The 20,417-nt window shown below is 42.7% G+C and overlaps 1 protein-coding gene across 1 annotated transcript in view; it reads left to right on the forward strand.

Annotated features, from left to right (window-relative positions):
* COMMD1 (copper metabolism domain containing 1) overlaps nucleotides 1–20,417 on the forward strand; it is a 72,846-nt gene that overhangs the window by 44,809 nt on the left and 7,620 nt on the right. The window lies entirely within an intron of this gene.

A 20,417-nucleotide genomic window follows, 5' to 3' on the forward strand; every position in this document is an offset into this window, starting at 1 on the left:
AGTTTCTGGTGAGATGCAGAGAATTGCCGTCTTCTAAACTTACCTCAGACTCACCTGGGCACCAGGCATTGCCTTTTCATTTAGATGTCATCGTCGACAAGATTGCAACGTGTCATTCAGTGATGCTCTTCCCTCTGGTTCTGCTGGGCTTAAGTCTCCCATCCGTTTTCTTGCACTGCCTGTTAACACTCACAGACCCTTAGAAAGCTGTTTCCATCACTGTCCCAGGGTGAGGGTTGTTTCTGTGCATTATAAACAGCAAAAAAAGCAACTTGAGGTCAGATACACTCTCTCACGCCATATCCAGTGGTTTGTGTATGTTTAGGTTTTTACACTAGTGCTGAGAAGGAAAAATCAGAACGTCCCAGAATTTCATTATCTGCTTCAAAAATGCATCCGCAAACTGTTTAGGAAAGTTTGCACCACTGAAGCTAGTGGCGAGCATTAAAAATAAAGATTACGGGTTATTTTTAGCTCGTGATATTTTTTTCCAAGCCCCGGACAGCTTGCACAATGACCTCCCGGTGCAGCACGGGGCTGGCTCGAGTCCCCTGCACGAGGGCTGCCGTTCCCCAGCCAGACCCCACTGGCAGCAAGCACCCTCACATGCCCACTTTGATTAGATATGTGCCATGGAGCAATAGGCTTTGTTTTCTAGGAGGGGTTTTGAGTATGTTTTGGGACCTTTCTTAGATTTTCTAACTGTTTTTTTGTTTCCTGGGGGTGCCTTCTGTCTTTAAGGAGGGAGACACTGACAGTGTTTGTCCAGCTGGCTTCCCAGTGCTCCTGTGAGTACTTTAACCATATGTATGTAACCACTTGCACTTCATTTTGCATCATTTTAATTAAAAGCATCTCTTCTTTCTCTATAATTCTCTATCTTCAGATATTGGGTCTTTCTGGAGGAGTTGGAAGACTCATCCCTCACTTGCAGAGATAGTTTATAAATACTGCCAGAAATCCTGTTAACAATCTGCTGTTAATAATTTCTGTTTCTGACAGTGTATTAGGTAGAAATGCACGAGGTTTGCATATCTTTCAAAGCGATAAATATACCTAGTATGGAAAAGTACTAGCAAGCACCTTTCCAGGGGTGCGCACAGGGATTTAATGAGGGCTGTTCTTTAACTACAGCTACACAAAAAGAGTCTTTCTTGTTCGCATGTTGTCCAGTACAAGCAGTAGTTTTTGGGGCCAAAGTAAGCAAGTCCAGGCACTTGGATGTGAAGTTTTGTCAATAAATATGATATTTTAAAATAGCATGGCAGATGGACACAGTACTCTGCTTATCTCTAAATTGAGGTTGATTTCCAGGATTTTGGGGGTGGGATATCTATGAGATGCTCAGGTCTGACAATGACACCAGCTCTGTAGGAAAAAAAATTGTGCAACAAATGTTTCGGTGGCATATTTGGCATGAATAAAACATCAGGTTTTGTTACCAGTAAACATCCTGGTAGTGGCAGGGAAGATTTTTGAAAGATGGAACTTCATACGGACATTTAACAATACTTGGGAGAAACACAGGTAGTTAAGTGTGGATGTTTTAATGAAAAGCCTCATGGAAAGGTACGGTCTTCTCGTGTGTTCGTTCTGTATTTTTCACAGCCATCTGTTATTTACACTACTTGCAATTTTGGGTTCGTTCTGGAGGTTATTCACCAAGTTCAATTGCTAGCTTCACGGGTGATGCCTGTAGTCCTGTGCTTTGAGGAAAGTGTAAACACTTAATAATCCATAAACAGGAGCTGAGCTGGAACTTGTGGAATTGTTCTCTCTTCTGTTGACTGTAATACATCCTACCCTTAAAGGTGCTAGAAGAGCTCATTAACCATTTCCTGGCTTTCTTTTCTAAAGCCAAATAGCTCAGGCAGGTGGGTGCACTCCTCCAAGCTGAAACTCTGTTAGGACCCTGTAAGTTTGGTGGCTTTGAGAAAGATAAAACTGCTATTTTTGTTCCTAATTCCTTCGGCAGGCATAACGCTTTGAGGATAATGAGGGGAGTGATGCTTATTAAACTGTTTTTTTTGTTTTGGTCAAAACTCTCTTAAGGGCAAGCTATTTTTAGAGCTTATCTGAAGCACGAGTTAACAGAGGTGTTTTGAAGCTTGCTCAGACAGGAATATGGGTTGTTTTACCAGCTAATGTGATCAACTTTGTTTTGTAACTTGAAATTTGTGTTTAATTACTCTGCCTGTGCTTTTTTGAGGATCATAGTTGTGACAAGATGCAGGATGTAGATACTGAGGGAAGCTACCAAAGCAAAGGTGTTCTGCACCGAGGGAGCAAAACTGAAAAGGCTGGGGAGATGCATTGTGCCTTTTTTCTCATTGATTACCCAAAATAACTTTGCTTTTTATGTTAGAGTATTGATCGGTTTATATAATTTCCTAATAATGCGGTAGGTATGTGTTTAAAATAGCAATAAACCCAACCCAGATGCAAAGTCACCCTCGATTAAATGTAATAAACCTTTCATTAGCAGATTCCAGAGACCTCAATTTCCTAAATTTTAAGAACAAGCATTTAGACAGGTGTCAATAAACAGGGATATATGAAAGAAATGCTGAAGCCTCCAGGTGATGCTAAGCTAATGTCGTATGTACAGAAGAACAAAGTACTCAGCTGTGGTCAACAAGGGACCAAGCCCAAGTTGCAGCCCAAGTGCTGTCATCAAAAGAAACTATGGGTTTCTCTTCTCTTCCCTTATACACTTAACCCATTTAACTGAGATTCTCAGCCATAATGGTTTAGGGATGAGATTACTGGCAAGATCTTGAAAACTAGCTCATCGAGTGCTGCATTGATTAGGATATTGAGTGCCATGCTCCATCAGCCTTTAACCTGCTAGAATAATTTCCGAGATGTACAAGTAATAAGAGTACTGCTTTTTGAGGAAAAAAAAAAAAAAGAAAAAAAGTCCTTGCAGGTACTTCAAGGCTTGAGGAAAAATAAGCTTTCATAGCTTCAAAAAATTGTTGGAAATGAAACCTTCAAATGGGAGTAAGGTCTGTTCGAACAAGGCACTTCACACCGTAAGACATTACACTGGCACTTGCTTACTCTACAGACAATATACAAGTCTCAAATTAATCAAGATTGCTGGAAGTGATAGCAGAAGTTTGTAATCTCAGGTTTGGACTTTATATTATTTTTTTTCTGCTTTTAATTCATTTGGAAACTCCACTCAGGTTAGAGGTCTAATTTCAAAAGCATGCACCGTAAAAACTGAAAAACAGGAGAAATCTCTTTGTAAGGCCAGAAGCTTCCTTCACAAAGTCTGATGTCCACTCTAGGCATGCCTAAAAAGAAAAAAAAAACAAGTATAAGTGGAAGAGACTTAAAATTTCTTCAGGCTTCTGGAGGCTCCTGGAACAATGTTTGGGTTTGCAGACAGGGAGCCAGCCCTGTTTTTTCAGTTTTACCTTTTGTTTTTCCTTTTCATGGTTGATTGCCTTCCCTTGGTGCAAAGAGCTTCAGAAAGCTGTTCTTTGCTTTTTCTTTGATTTGGCTGGGAGGAGGGATGGGATTGCTTGCTGCCAGGACTTCATTTTCTGAAGCTGGCAATTCCCAGATAAAATTTTTCATCCATATATCTAGGGATCAGAAAGATTCCTTGCCCTTAACCGTGGGTCTTTCACATCCCTTCACCTATTGCCACATTTTCAGGCACAAAGCCTGTTTAGCAGCTATGAGAATTAATCCACACCTGAATTTGTCCATCAGCTGCCATTGTCAGCTTGCAGTGACCCCTCACTAACCAGGACTTAGGAACAGGTCCCAGTCTTTGTCATCTGATGAGGCCATCGATTTGTGTGATTCTTCCCTGCCTCTTCTGGATTTTGTGAGGTTTTTGTAATGGAAATCAATCTGGTTTTATAGGTGTCATCATTAATGGATGGTAAATACGTATAAAATTAATGTGAAGCTCACTCAGGGAGAAAGAGTCACAGAAACATTTATGCTAACATTCATTCATCACCAATGTAAGCATTCATGGCAAATAACACCTCTATTTTCTCACCAGCTAGTCTCAAACATATTCATGATTTTCTCTTACATGGAGGGAACTGCAGCAACGTTTTTGGGAGCTAGATTATAGTTCAGGACAGATTGATCAAGACGAAATCCATTTACAATCCAGTTTCCTCTGAAGCTTATGTAACAGGTTTGCGCTCTTAGCCAAACTGTTCTCACGCTGCATGTATTATGGCTTTATGTAATACGGGTCTAATGCTGCACACACCATTTTTAAAGCAAAAGCTGGATAATCCATGACCAGAACAGTAAGGGCATTAGAAATTAAATGGAAGATGACAGACTGCTAGTGGATTACTAAATTTGTGGATTTGAAACTCTAAAGGTGGGCGCTTGCCCCGTGAACTGGCATCTCCCAAATAACCGGACTGGCTCAGGCATTGAAGCCAAAGTTTTGTGTGAATTTCCTTGTTGTGGTAGTTCCCAAAGGATTGCTGTGTTCACGTTATCAAGTTAGGAGCCTTTACTGTCTTCTTCAGTCCGTACGAATAGTGCAGGATATCAAATTCTGGTGATAAAACCAGTCCTTTATTGCCCAGTCAAAATACACCCATGCCTTACTGCTCTCATCCTATTACTGTATCTGTGCCTCTTGTCTGTGCTCTTCCAAAGAGCTGCAGGCACCTGACAGTGCAATTTTAAGGCTGTTTTGTGTTAATTGAGAGGAATCTTCAAAGAAGGAAATGAGGATGACCCTCATTTTCTCTGTCCTTGTGCTTGTGAACACCATAATCCTTCCTCAGAGCGGGTCATCAGGAAGGAGCCCTCCTCTTCCCAGCCAGGAGTTGTGAGGAGCCACATGAAGAGTCGTGTGAGTCCCACGTGAGGAGCAAAACTGCTGAAAGTTCTGCTCACATTTCTTTTTTTTTTTTTTTTTTTTAAGCCACTCACATGACAAAGCTTCAAAATCAGACTATGGTATTGAGGAGTATTTCCGAGATGGGTAACTTCGTTTAAAGGCTGCTTTGATTTTCTCTTTTCCATCCTAAGTTGTGCTTCATGGAAATTAAGTCTCAGATGGCTCATTTAGCTGCCCTGTCATGTCTGCTTGCTCACAAAAAGGAAGAGGGAGAAAATACACCCTAATTTTGACTTCCTCAGCCACAAGTCTTCCATGTGTATTATGTAGTTCTGTCTGTAGGGCCTGATGTTAGTTGCGTAACGGGAGTGGTAAAGGCTTTGCGAGGGTTTCTTCTCTCCCAACAGGAAACGTTTCCATATTTACAGCAAAGACTGTTGTCCTTCCTTCATTGTGAGACAATAAATTTGCTAGGGACGTGGTTTGGTGGGTGACATTGGTAGGGTGATGGTTGGACCAGAAGATCTTGGAGGTCTTTTCCAACACTTATGATTCTAGCTATCAGGATGGATCCTTGTTTCTCCGTTGGTTGACCTTTACTCTTTAGCTCCCTAACAACCCTTTTCCTACTACTGTTATCTTTTTGCTACACCTGCTCCTCTTCTTGTCTCCGTATAGAAGCACATTAATCATTAACGTTAGCGCGTGTGGCTGAAAAGGTGCCTTTTCCAAGATGTTTGGGTATAAATACTAAGCAACAGATCTGCTGCTAGCTGGAGGACCACTTTTTAAACACCTCTTCTTTTAAATGCCTCAGTTTTGCATTTGAGAGGTGTCAGTCTCCTGTTATGCACCTAGAGCTGCTCAATCCATGGATAAAGGACCAGAACGATAAACAGCAGAATTAGGAATAGAAGCGCCATGATCCCATTGGGTGTAGGCTGTTGGGATGGTGCCTGTAGTGTAGGATCATCTTCTTGGAGTTGTGGAGCCCAAAGCATTTTGCTGGAGCTGTTGGGCACTTGGGAGGTTTCACACGCAGGTGGCTCCAAAGTAAAAGTGTGAGATCAGTTTTTGTAGTTAGCTTTCCCTCATCCATTGCAAATGCTTAAAGGATTCTGGGATAAAATCCATTGCATTAGGCGTGCCAAAAATGTTACTCTTCTCTATCAAACTGCTAATGGAAAGCAACGAGGGAGGATTAAGAGGAAGAAACAACTCTTTTTTTTTATTTTTATTTTATTTTTTATTTTATTTTATTTTATTTTTTCCACCACTATAAATGTGACTCTTTTCCATTAGGCTTTTCTTTCAGCTCTCGTTGCTGTGATCACATAGTCATTGTGGTAGGAGTAAAGGCTGTGTTGTGATTTAATAGTACAGATGCCTTCCTTGTTTTGTGAGGATTTCAGAGCAAGCTTTGCACAGCTGAGAGCTGGGTGGGAGAACAACCCCCTGGAGATGTTTCTGGGGAGGAAATGGGAAGAAGTCTCAAACCTGATCCAGTGCAAAACGTGTACCAAAGGCTGCCCTGATGAAAGGATGTTCTAGGCAATGAACACCGCTTGTCATTTTGCTTACAGCTTCTGTGTAGGTGGATAATGCACGAATCAGAAAACCTATTGGAAGGAAGTTTGGGGTATCTATGACGTGAGGTAGAGACGGGCAAAGATACTGCACCTCTGTGGGAAAAGGGAAGCTGCTCTCCTTGTGTATGGCCCAGGAAGGGTTTGAGATGGAGGGGGAGAGCCTGTGGACTGCAGGCTTCAGTTTGGGTAAGAACAACAGGCCTGCTGAAACCACAGGAGGAGGAATGGGAAAGAAACACAAATCCATAGGTTTAAGCAGATCAGCCACTCGAGCAGGGGTGTCAGGAACAGACTGGGGTGTGGGAACAAATGAAGTGAGGCAGAGCAGCAGAATGAACACTGAAGCCAGTAACTGCTCTTTTCCTTCATTTCACCCCTTTCCAAGCTGTTTTTGTGACCCGAAATGTTAGATTTAATCCTCAGCCAGCTACTTACTTACGCTCAATTCTAGATTGCAAAATGAAGTGTGATGTTTAAGTCAACAGAAGGAACAGCAAGCAGCTCTTCTAATGCTTCATTATATATTTATAACGTTTCTGCGCTTTTAACACTGGCATTAGAGCTGTTGCTTGCTGTTAGAAAATGTCAGCAATTGTGCAGTCATGACCTCAACGTAAAGAAGCTATCAAGGTTGGTGTTTCAAATATCAATTGAATGTACCATGTGAAAAGGATTATTTTTTTTTCACTGACGCTGTCTTTTCCAAAGAAGAGATGTGAAACTCAGCTCTGTAGAGGATGCTTCTTTTCCCACTTGTATGGCTTGAAATTGTGTTTCCTGCTGGCAGGGAAGAGTCCCAAAATGCCTGCACTGAGGCATAAAAGACAAGCAACATCAGGAAGAAAATATGTGACTGAAGGAAAAAGTAGATCACAGACTAAGCTCGAGATGTATGTTCAGGGAAAAGTACACTGTAGGCTCCACAGACCAGATTCCCCGACCCTCCTTTGAGAAATGAACCAAAATGTTTCTTTTCATAAGTAAATTCAGAGCTTCATGAGACGCTGTGCTTGTTGTTGGCTCTGTTTTGGAGCTGGCAGCTGATGGTGCACGTCTACGTCTCAGGTCAGCAAGGGAATGAGGGGGTGATGATGTAAAGGAAACTCCGAACACATAGTAGTGTTTTGTTTTGTTTTGTTTTATTTTTCCCTAAACTGAAACACCAAACTCCGTTTTACCCTTTGTAGCTGAAAATAATGAGGACAGCAATTAGAGCTTTTACCTGGAAAAAAAAAAAAAGCAGTAAATCTCAGTGAGCAGTGTCCATTTGTTGTTTTGGAGGCAGCTATTCCGAGACAGAAAATCTTCAGAGAGTGCTCCTGGCACTTAAGACCTAGGTACCAGGGTCTTTTTCCTCCTGCAGTAGTTGTATTTTAGTGGGTGAGCCTGTAGAGATCAGAACATCAAGTGCTGGCTCCTCATTATAGTCAGATAAAAGGGTTAGAGATGGAGAGAAGTATCTTGTTTTATTATTTAATGACAAGAAATGGCCTCAGTTCTATTTCTTGTAATACACTATCTTTTAAATGTGTTGTCTGGAAAAAGTCTAATCTGGGTTTTAAACACTAGTCTTTTTATTAGAACTTATTTCCTTGGTTTTCCAGTGTAAGCATTCTTCTCAGGCTATTATTTTTAGATACTGAAGTCTCCTCTTGTTTTCTTGTTTGTTTCATTGGTTTGTTATTTTTTTTCTTGTTTTGGTTTGTTTTTTGTTTGTTTGTTTGTTTGTTTTTACATCATGTAGCTTGGGCTTTAACTCAGTCAGGTCAGTGAATAGGAATTGGTTTTCAGCGTTTCCTTCCCTCCCTCCCCTGCATCCAAAGCTTCTGAAGGGAATCTACATTTTTATTGTCCTGTGCTGATGAAAATGTCTCGAGTTATTATGCCCATTACAAAGGGTGAGGGGATGGTCCAGATGGCCTTTTACTGTCTTCATCCTGTTCATGAATGATTCAAGGAACAGTATCCAGTTCCTGGAAGCTCTAGGGCTTTGTTTTTAATTTTGACTAATTGTTTTCGTGAATAATAAGCAACTTCAGAAAGTACAGTCTTCTGGTCCCCGGGTCATTAATGACTCACCATAAGTTTAGCAACAGTTAAAAATACTTCCCCACAATTTTTAAAAGTCCACGTCATTTTGCTCACGAAGAATTCATCACTTACTGTAGGGATAAGCAGAGATGTTGTATTTGCCTATAATTTCCTATTAATAGCCGTTTTGAGACACACTGTCCCAGGCAACCAAAAACAAGTAATAAAAAAGGAGTTGGACTGAAGGACTGGCCCAGATGGAAAATGAGCTTTTTTTATCCAGTCCCATGAAAAAGAGATAGGCAGTGACCCTACTGCCTCCTTCCCAGCTCCTCTACAGGAGGTGATAAACTGCACTGCATGTACAGCTCCATGCATTTCAGGCTCTTCTGTAGTGGGCACGCCACAATTAGTCCCCTCTCAGGAAGACTTTGGCTTTCTTGGAGACGTATTGGAGATTTCACCTCATGTGCTCTTCAACAGCAGCCCTGGAGAACCATCGAGGGAGGAAGGAGCGCAGTTTGCTTTGTTAATATGCAGGAGAGGTTTCGAGTAAGGGAAATCCCTCACTGCTTTTCTCAGCTCTGAGCAGGCGGCTCGTTCTCATCCCTGCTTTGTTTTCCCCTCAAGGGGAAGCCCAGCAGGGCCTTGCCCTGCCTGAACTCCAGATGCATCCATGAAGTTGCTCAAGATTCACCGCTGGGTCTCCTCCTGCTAGCGGAGCAGGCCTCAATGAGCGGTGTGAACACATCTCCCAGGCCCTGCTTTCCATACCATGAGGCAATATGTGCCCTGAGTGAACACATGCAAGCTCCTAACCCCTCCTTCCAAATTATGCATCCCCATGACGTGCCTTTTAAACATTATGTCAGGACTCAGCTCCTCGGCTGGAGCAAGTGGATGGACGCTGCCTCAGGGAGCTCAGATTTGGTGCGGGGTGGTGGAGGCTGTGACAGGACGTGGGATATAGGAGGAGATGGGGCTTGTGCTCTGCTGAAATATTCCTCTTTTCTGTTTACTCTGTACGTGTCCTCTTGGAGTCCCTGAGTCTATCGATGTGTTGGTGTGGTGATTAAAATAGAAGAAGTGTAGCCAGCCTTCAGCTTCTCGTCCTTTCGTGGGCACTCATTTCCTGGTGCTGTAACTGGAGCAGAGGTGATGGTGCTTTTAGGTGCTATTTAAACCCCTTCTGCTCTCCCAACCTCTAAATACGATCAGCTTTATTTGCCCTGTGTCCACACTGACTGCAGATCAGTCAAGATCAGACAAGAATGTCTTGTAACTAGGGCCCAGCTTGTAAATTAAGGTGATACTTTTATTTTAGAATTTTTTTTTTGCCTGTAGCCTGATCTCAGGACATGCTTCAGCTCTGTCCTCTTGAAGTCCAGGAGCTGTTTTCTAACACGTTGTGTTCTCCACTGGCAAGTCTTAGGCAAAATAGCCTCCTTGGACAGGACTGGACAATGCAATAACTGAAGTGTGGGCGGTAGGGAGGGAAATGTGCTCTGGAAAGTGGCATGTCACCATTCCTCTCATGATTTTCTCTCTTCTGTGTTAAGTGGATCGATGCAGAGGAAAGGTTATCGCATCGAAACCAGCACCTTTGACGTGGGGGTTGTTATGTGACTGAAACAGAAGAGAGCTGTTTGTGGTTTGTTTTGTTTTGTTTTGTTTTGTTTTGTTTTGTTTTGCAGATAGTGTTGTATAGAAACTTGGAACTGATGGCAAGGAAATGTCTTCTTGGTATTTGATGCCCTACCACATCTACCTGAACGAAACTCGGTGTCCATATGGACAAAAATCTGTGGGCATATATATATATAAAAAGTGTGTATGCACACACAGACACGTGTTTCTCAGTCTTTCTCACCTTTCGCTCTTAGATACCCCAAAATACAGACTAGCCATCTGAGTCCAGAAGAGGCAGTAAGCCATGACAAGGGAGAATATATTGGAGCTGTATTCAGGAGAAATTTGGCATCCAATGTGCTTAGTGAAGTGGAGGATAAGTGGTGGTCGCTGTCAGGTGTTGTCTCTGTGGGCATCTCCCAGGTTTGTCTGATTTCAACATCAGCAGTGTTCGAGTCTTTCATAAGGTCAGTACTGGCAAAAAGTTGCCCAGGACCACCTGATGTCACAGTGAAATTCGTAAAAGTCAAGAAGTCAAGGATGCAGAAGCCCCAGTCCAGTGAAGGACAATGCTTCTTGACAGAGGCAAGGAAGATTAGGCAGACTTTTGCCAGCTTTTTTAGACGCTTTGCTATTACTCCTCCCAAAGAGTTCACCTATCTCTGAACTGTGTTTTATTTATTTATTTATTTATTTATTTATTTATTTATTTGCTGTATCAGAGTTTCCTCAGATCCAGTGAGGCAATGTTTTCTACATACCAAGGTTGCCAAATCACTATACTGGCCCAAGAGAAATTGAGAGAAAACCATTGAACAGCTTGTCCACGCTTCCATCCATCTTTTGCAATGTATGTGATAAGTTAAACCCAAAAAGGTTACAAAAGAAAAAGTCAAGTGTAAGGTTGTTTGTAACCATTTTATTGTTCAAAATTCGGTAGCGTGCTAAAATCGATATCAACCCTTCCACAGTAGCACACCATTCAGCTACCCATCAGAAGAGTTTTTGTTGGAGAGCATCCCTGGGATGTCTTTTTGGTGGAGATGCATTGTCCTGGGTTGATATGCTCCAAAGACCTGCTTGTTCCATTCTTTGTGTGACTGATGGGCTGGGTTAAAATTCAGAGTGGAAGTCAGTTTTTGGTTTATCCCATGCAGGGAGGGGAAATGCCAGCATGGATTTAGTGGTGCCCCGTAACTCTTCCAAGCATCAGAGCTGGGTCTAGGTGTGAACTTCTCTTCTGGGGTCTTGTTGTGAACTTCTCTTCTGTTGCCTGTCCCCTGCCAATCCCAGGAGCACGGACAGGTTACCTGTGGGACACGGCACAGCAGATGCTCGTGGTGCCCTGTGTCCTCCTGCCCCCGTTGTGCTGCCTCAACAGCAACAAAACCAAACAAAAAATGATCGCCGCCACCACAGCCGTTTGAAGTGAGGAGCTGAGGTCTGTAATATCAAGCTAAAGTATTTTATCAGCGCATAATTGCAGCCCTTTGTTAAGCAGGTGCATACAGAAGTAGCACAGGCCCATTAAATGGGATTGCTGAGTTCTGATAAGAGCTTGTTTATCAGGGAATCGATCGAAGAAGGGAAAAAATGCCATTTTGGCCTCCTGTTTATGTTAGCAGCTCATTATAGCAAGGACATCCTTTTCCTAAGGCTGATATTTTAGAAAATACCACTGTAGCAAAGTTTTCTTTCAAAAACTGTTAATTGGACCTGCGGGGATGAAGGCAGTTCCAAATGTAAAGCTGCTTCCCAGCATGCTTGATCTCAGGGAAATCTTTTTATCCACGAAAATTACGGCACATTTCTATGGTGGCCAGTGGCACGTTACCAAGTCTACAGTAGAGCAGAATTAATGCAAGAATCCCGATGTGCCACCACATACATACTCTCTTAGAGCTTTTCAGCCGTTTGTCATATTTATGAGCAAATTTAGTCCTGAAAATGAAGCACTGTTTTTGGCTTTGTGTCAAGCATAATGCAGGCAGGCTCGTTCCAGCGTTCACCGTGCAGCCCTGCCAATGCACCTCTCTCTTCGTCTGCAGCAGTGCTGGTACACACTCCTGCCTTCTTCCCGAAAACGGTTTGGCAGGCTCTGGGAAATTAATCACTATGGTTTTTGTGGTGCACGCAAACAACAGCTAACACGAGCCGAACCCAGCTTCGCTAATTAATACCGCCGAGATACGTTCTTAAATCTCCAGAGGGAAGGCAGTGGTGCCCCTGAGAAGGAGGCATTTGGGTTTTGTAAACCTCGCCGAGCCGTGTGTGAGCTTGCAAAGGATGGGACAGCCAGGGTGTGAGCGTTGAAGGGCCAGCCAGTATCCCTGCTCAGCATTCAGCAGCGGCGCAGATAAAAGGGAGCCCCGTGATAGCAGGCAAAAGGGCTGGGAGGAAATAAAGCTGGAAATTTAATTATTTACTGCTGCTGCAAAAGCTGTGCTGGCTCATGTCTCCTAACCTTGACAAAAGATGTAACAGACACAGGAAGATGTAATAGGCATAGACTAGGGAGAAGAGCGACGTGAAAATCCTGTGGCGGGGATACGAGGCAGATGTTCCCTGTTCTTGTGACCATTTTTGCCTTTATATGTGCCCTTTTTGCCCCCCAGCACCACCCAAATCTTGCCATATGGTCTTTACTACCACCCAGCCCTTAAGTAGGGCAGTAAACAGGGACTGCAAAATACAATTAAAAGGCAAGGTACTTAAACCAGGGACAAGCATTTTTGTTGCTATGGTGCACTGATGGTCTGCAGAATCCCTGCCTCTGTTAGTGTCTTTTGGGCAGGACTAAAGCAGAAAGACCAGCTATCAGCACAAGCCCACAGGCTTGTGAGGGCTATAAAGGTTTTAATGTTTCAAAGTTTGAAAGAAGGAAACACATTTGAGGACACGGGCCCACTCACAAATTTTGTTATATATCCGCTTCTGTGCAGCTGTCTAAAAACAGGCACCAGGCTTGGTGTTGCATGTCCTCCTCCTCTTCCTGCTTCCTTACGGAAGGGATGACTTCGAATTTTGTCTTATTGCTCTCACAGAAATGGGGAGGATGCGAGGCACATCCTATTCCTTGCAGTCCTAAAGCAAAGTCCCCTGACCTTACACCTGCCCAGGAGGACCGCTTACAGATCGGGGGCTTTGTTGACGCAGGAGCACGAGGCTGCAGCGTGATGGATTTTCTACCAGTGAGAGATGTGTAAGGCAGAGCCCCCTCTGCTAAGTGCTGGTGTCCAAACTGTGCGTGCAGACTGAAAAAGTGAGGTGGCTGCTGTGGATTAAAAAGAAAAAAAAAAAAAAAAGAAAAGGAAAAGAGAGAATTCTGCTCTGCTTCAAAGGCACAGAAAGCTCAATGAGTCATTCACTTCATCTCCATTTTCTTCTGGAGAATTGGTTAAGTTCTTTTATATTTCATAGCCCTCTCCTTCCCTTGGTCACGGGAAAGGAAGAAAGAAAGAAGTAGCCAATTAAATATCTGTCGTGGAGGAGCTATAGCCTTTTTTTGTGCAGAAGAATCTCCAATTCTCACATGCTTATTTTTATATTTGGTTCCCATATGCTGAGTGGATCACACATTAATTGTTAAATAACTGCTCTGCAATTCAGTTATGGAAATGACTTCTACTTCAGTACTACTCGTCCTTGAGTTGAGAATGAGAGGTCAACCAAAATTAGATAACTTTCCTTTGCATCTTTTCTGTTTCTAAAAAAAGCTCTGGTTCGACATGATGTCTGTCAAGAAGGCTCTGAAGTGCTATGCATTAAAACAGCCTTCATGGCAAGGTTGTGTCTGTGAACATGTTGAGGACCGGTGCCCTGATCCGTTCTGGTTAAACTTTCAGGCAGATGCAGCCGTGTGCCTTGCATCAACTGCAAGGCAGGTTGCATATTTTAGCCCTGCCTGCATTCACTTCTAGAGATGGATTTGGAAATGGCAGCTTTAATAAAACACGGTTGTAATATTAGCTGTGGCAAAGGGAGCTGCGTGGGCAGAGCCTGGGGCCGCTTGACTTCAGTGGGATTCTGCACAGGCACAAGTGTCCTCCCACGCTGAGCTCTTTGGATCTACAGCCTCGGCTCTCATTGCAAGCCTTTGCTTTTCCTCTTACACAGGGAAAGCAGGGAGATATGTGTCACGCAGCAAATACTAGCAAGCGCATCTTCTGTGTGTAAAAGAAAAAAGCAAAGAAAAGCTTTTTTTTTTTTTTTTTCAGCTATATTCTTTCGGTATCTCCTTGCCTGCACGTAATGCTGGTATTTCGGTGCATTTGATCCCAAGGTCAGTGCAGAGATCCCCACTATCTTTAGTGGACTCAGCAGAAGCTGCCGTTGTGGTGATAAATCCGAGTGCAATGCCCATCCCAGTGCTCTGGAGCAGTGGTGGTGTTGGAGGGGCTGCAAACCAGCTTGGGCTATGAATACCTGGCTGCCCTCCTTTTCACAGGGGGTTTCTCCTGGTGAATCAGAAGAGAACAGTTTGCATTCTGAAAGAAATAAGGAAAAAAACGTGGTTTTCAGAAAGGAAATAAACCGATTCTTGTTAAACTTTGGCTTCTTTCCCCCTTATAAGTTATATATTCGTATTACTAAAAAGAAGCAAATATAGTTATTTTGGTCCCACTGGGATTTCATGCTTGCAGTAGCAATGTAACCGAGAAGTCCTTGTCCCCATAAATTCTATTTACAGATCACTGGAAAGGGTGTAGATTTTTCCTAAATACGGGGGAGGGGGGAGTCTTTTTGGCCCAAACTTATTGTCCTGATGAATATTTCTAAAAAAAAATCGCAGAAAACCTAACTGAACTGCAAGCCTATTTTCAAGCCTCTGGTTTTGTGTTTCCACGCGAGCCCTTCTGCCCTAATTAAAGTTACTTTTAACTCTCCATTTAGTGGCACATTCGTGTGCAATTTGGGATTCTCGTGACTCACCAGCGTGCCCCTGGCAGAGGCTCTGTGTTTTTGTGAGGCCGTGGTGCTGCTGCGTGCGTCTGTGAGTCTCTGCGTTGCTGCTCTCCGTGCTCTTCCCCCTCTAGGTGGTAAAATACCCTGGAGGAAATTAATGCCTGTGTTGCTGTAAACACAGCCAGGATGGATGTGGATAAAGAGATGCCCTTGAAAAAATCGCTGTCTTTCTGAAAAGCACCATTTTGTGGACATGGATGGGTTTGTTTGAGCCGGGTCACGCTGATCTCAGGGCGCAGGTACGGGCACGGAGCTGTAGGTGGGACTTGTGGAGGGCATTGCTTCTTGCTGTTCAGAAAACAAAGGCTTTGCACGGCCTTTATTAACCACTTGTGAGACGTGCAACAACCAAAATCAACACCATTGTGCGTTTACAGGTATTTCAGCATCGTACTCTGTGCTTCTCTCACCTGCTGCTTTGTAGGCCTCAGCGCAAGCCTGCGTGGTTCAGAAAGGATCAGGAAAGGAGGTTTTAAACACACCTGATTCCAAAATGTTGTTTCAGAGTCATTTTACTCTCCTTTCTCTTCTTTGACTGAACCCAACTGTCATCTGCTGAAGACAAATCGGAGCTGAAAAGCCAAGGTCTTGTAGCCATTGACATCAAAGGGAGCCAGCATCTCCTGGTGTCATGGAAAATACGGCCGCTTGAGCTGTCGTAGGGTATTAATTTCCACTCAGCTTTTATATTCAATGTAATACTTTTAGGCAGGACGTTAATGGGCACTAGAGGCCTTTATATAACAGATAAACAGTAAAAAGCTCAGAGACAGCAAGAGAGATCTGGTGTGGGGGATGCTAACCAAGTAATTAACTATGCAGAATATGCCTGGATCCAAAGTCACACGATCCTTTAAAGGTCAGCTATTCATTGCTCAGGTTTTGACTGTGTTCTTTGATTATCTGATTATTTTAAATGCAGATTATATAAATTGTGTGCATGTAGTTGTTATAAAAGTTACCCTTAACCCCACAGTTCATTCCTATGTTCCTGCCAATGAATATTGCAGTAACTGAGAGGAACGGGGTTGACGCTAAATTGACACTAAATAAAGAGCTAAAAGTACAGAAATTTCCTTGGGTAATTAAGAGTTAGATAAGTGATAAGTGCACAGTTTGGAAACTCCCGTCGTGGCAATACCCCATAACAAAAATATTCCCCAGAGTCACGAAGGGTTTGATGTTCCAACACGATACTTTGTGATATGCTTAAGGAAAGGGTAGATAACACCACAAAGGAGCTGAAATTTGATTCTGAAAAGGAAAGTCTGTTGTGATGCTGAATGACTCCTGTATCGGATAATAGTGAGGTTAAAACATAAGGAATGTGACTTCCAGCTCTGAGAACTGGAGAAGCTGGATTTAAGGTGAAAGTGAGAGATCCTTTGAGTAGGACTCTCTCTTCCTGAAACTAATGCCATACTCTTTAGCTGCAATTAAGTGAGACAAGACTAAGGCTTAGAGAGGTATTTGGAGCCTAACCACGTACAGAGAAAACTGTGGATGGCTACTTCAGTTCTGTGAGCAGGCATAAAAGCCAAACATAAAAATACAGTACGAGAAAACATGCACAGCTGTCGAACAAGATAGAACTATGAAAATACAGCTCAGCACGGAAGGGCAATGACCGTAAGTGAGGAAGGTCATTTAACCCCGAAGTTCCCCTACCTGGGACTTTCCAAGGAAAGTACATAACCTTGCAGCAGTGCTCCCAGGAGAGTCATTGTTGGAAAAGAGCTGACACAGCAGAGCTCAAATAAACGACGGTGGAGCTCTCCGTTCTTTGGTACCCGTGTGAGCACCAGCAGTGGAAGGACTACCGGAGCTGGGATGAGCTGGAGGGAAATGTGACTGAGAAGTAAGACAAGAACCTGATACTCTGCCAAAAATAGAGCGTTTCTGTAGTTTTTAAATACATGTATTGATTCAAATGCAGCGGTGATACAAAGGGAATTTAATAAGGCTTTATTTTTAGTGATGTCTTTAACGCTTCTCTGTACAGTTTGGTGAAATGTACAGGTGTTACTATATTGGTTTTTCTTTTAAAACCTCCTAAATGCTTTCAGGTACCCATAAACTTGCTCTAGGGTATTCATGCGGAGAAAGATAAATACCAATGTTAAGCATAAAATTTCACTGTCTGTTTTCCCTAAGATTTCATCTTATGATAGACACTAGATTGCATAGGGTCCCAAAAAGCTCTTTTCTAAAGGAGTAAAAATAATATAAAACTAGAACAGTTCGCAGCCTAATTTATGCTTTTCAGATGATTAAGGACTGGCAACCACATTTGTTACAGAATTAATGGAATTCCCCATAAAGCTTTCATGTACCTTTTCCCAAAGGGGGATTAGACCAGTGACTTCCAAATATTGACCAAAACCCCTAAATAAATTCTCCCTAAGTACTCTGCAAGTCTTCTCTTCAGAGGTCTGTTAAGCTTGCCTAGTGGGAACAAAAATTGTGCAAAGAAATGTTAGAAGGGAAATGTGGTTCTCAGCTGGTGATTTTGACTCTTCGTTAACATTTTCTTCTGCATAATAACTGGGCCAGGGACCCTCCCAGGGTTGTATACCAACATTACCAAGGAAGTGTCAGTGGACAAAGGTGCAGTGATTTGTGTTACACTTACTTATGTCATGCCAGCCAAGCTGCAGGAGAAAAATGCCCTGTTAAAGATTAACCATCCCGTGCTCACTGTTGCAGGGTTTAAAAGAGCTCTTGAGTTCAGTTTTACTTTCAAAGATGCAGATGGGATTCAGCAAAACGAGAGTGGTCTTGGTGTGCTTTCTCTGTCCAAATGGTGTTCGTAGTGTGGTTTAGATACAGAAATGTCTCACTTTTCATTTCTGCACCAGGAGTTAGAGCTTAACGCTTTTTGTTCTCTTGCTATGACTCCATTCCTGTCTCAAGAAGGCAACACGATGGCAGTGCCTTTAGCTGGCATTTCCCAGCCCTGTGCTTAGCAGTCTTGAGCTTTGACCAGCTTACGAGGTCAGTGTTTTGTAGAAATCACAGAGTCATCGAATGGTTTGGATCGGAAGGGACCTTGAAGACCATCTGCTGAAATGAAACTGATGCAGCCTTCAGGCTCACAAAAAGGTTGCCAGGGTGAAATGACTCGTACATGTGGAGCACCCCAGCAGCAGCACACCAAGCCCGCTGCTGAATTGTTCACAGGGAGACGAGTTTCTGCTCAGTGCGTGTGGTGAAGGAGGAGCAGGGCTATGGCTTTCCTGGCGTGGGGACGGTGGATTTTGCAACCTCAGTGTTGTTTCTCAACATCAGCAGCTGGGACTCAGGAGAATAGACCAGGCTGTTTTCAAGCAGTTATTTTTCATGTGTTTTAATCAAATTTATGAAGGTTGACTATGGAGTTGAAGAAATGACTGGGAATTCCCTGTGAAATTCACAGTTTTATAGTTAGTTACTTGAACTGTAAGCAGAGAGGAGGCCCGAATGGTTTGTGCACTGTGTACGTTCAGGTGTGTGCTGCTGGTCAGCCAGGGACTGCCGAAGGGTTTTTCCATCCTGTTCCTCTCCTGTGACAACCAGTGACCTCAGCAGGTTTGGAAAGGCAATCCACGCAGTCATTTTCTCAACTACTTTGAACGTGTTGTAAAAGGGTAACAGAGGAACCAGGTAGGCAAGCTTAGCAAGTAACTATTGATCAGATATGCCCGCAGAAAAAGTTGCAGGTATAATCTTGCAAATAGTCAGCTACAAATGAGAATTAAATTTTCATTTTGTCAGCATAAATGGGTATGTTTTTTTTTTTTTTTTTTTTTTCCAAGTTATATTAGCACCAGCAGGACAGTGATTTCTGTGTCCTTTCCTTTTGTCCCCCCAGCCAGTGTCCGTGTGAACTGGCTCAGCACTCAGGCCATCTGAACGTGTCGAGGCGGCGGTGCTGCTCTCTTAGGAAAGGCATTCGTGGTGTTTTCTCCAAAACCACGGGGTGCTTCAGCTCATCTCCATCAATAATGAACGAGCAGTGTCCTAGCAACATCTAGAAGGCAGTGGCTGGGACTGAGCCCTCCTTTAGTAATGAGGCGAAACACAAGATCACTGATGACAAATGCAGGATAATTAACTGTGCTGGACGCAGTTTGTTCATTGTCAAACTCTGCATTTATGCACTGTGGCACGGTATTTTTAGGTGGAAGCTTGCATTGGGTAGCCCTTGGAAGAGTTCATGTAGGGAGGGCACCAAGGACAGGATGCTGCTCTGTGAGTGGGATGTGGGGATTACAGGAGGTTCAAACCATTCAGAAAAGAAAGCAGGCACCATCCAAAGTGTGCTTTGTTTGTGGTTTTTGTTTTTTTTTTTTAAGAAAAAAGGAAAAAAAGAGGAAGTTAGAAGGCTTACAGATAAAATACAGTATAGACTAGGACACAGTATCACCCATTTGAAAACAGTATAGCCATTTATGAAGGATATATACCTTGCATAAAAGTATTAATCTCTTTTAAAAAAAATAACTTTATGATGTGAAATATGGAAGAACTTCAGTGTATGCTTCCTTCTATTTAGTTGCACTGTTAACTTTTCTTCTTTCCTGGTGTTTTCTGATAGAAAAGCTCTGCTTCCAAAAGGCACAAGCACAAGCGGGTTAAGGGCTGTGTGTCTCCGCACCCATAAATAATCGTCTTTCATTTAAGGTTTAAAATACCAAACGGAATGTTTCCAGTAGGTTGATAACATAAAAGCAATGACATTACATTTGCTGTGCAGTATCAGAGAACTAATCTTATGCTCCTGAGATTATTTCAATTTCTGCAATCCTTTCTGATTAATCTGTGCTATTACAGGCTTGATGTTACATTAAAAGAATTAAGGAAAGATCTGTGGGAGGGTAGACTCTTTTTTTCTGTGTTGATGTAATAATCATTAGCTTAAGAGATTCCTGGTTCACGTAATACCAAAATAATACAGAGGAATTAGAATGCCCTTTCAGTAACAAATATTTCTGCTTTATTTTATGCAGTATTATGGAAATGAATTGCTCTTTACCCTAGTGTTTTCAAAGGCCATGACTATACGTTTGTTGCAAAAGCAGCTAAATTTAATTAAAAGTAATGAATTTAGCATTGTCTGAAGCATGGTTATATGAAATCAATGGATTGCCATCCATGCCAATTGCTCTGGAATGAGCTGAACTTGCTGTCATTAGCCCCAGCGTGCCTTGCAGAACATTAATGAATCTAAAAGTCACTTCCAGAGTTTGCAGTGGGATCACGACTGATGCAATCTTTTAGCAGATTCAATGCAATTTCAACTCTATTAGGCTACCTTGTGTTCTAGCAGCCCAGATTTTGTTAATTTTTTTTTGTTATTATTTGTCAAGCATTCCTAACATGAGAAG

Source organism: Anas acuta, chromosome 3 (assembly GCF_963932015.1).
Source record: "Anas acuta chromosome 3, bAnaAcu1.1, whole genome shotgun sequence".
NCBI lineage: Eukaryota > Metazoa > Chordata > Aves > Anseriformes > Anatidae > Anas > Anas acuta.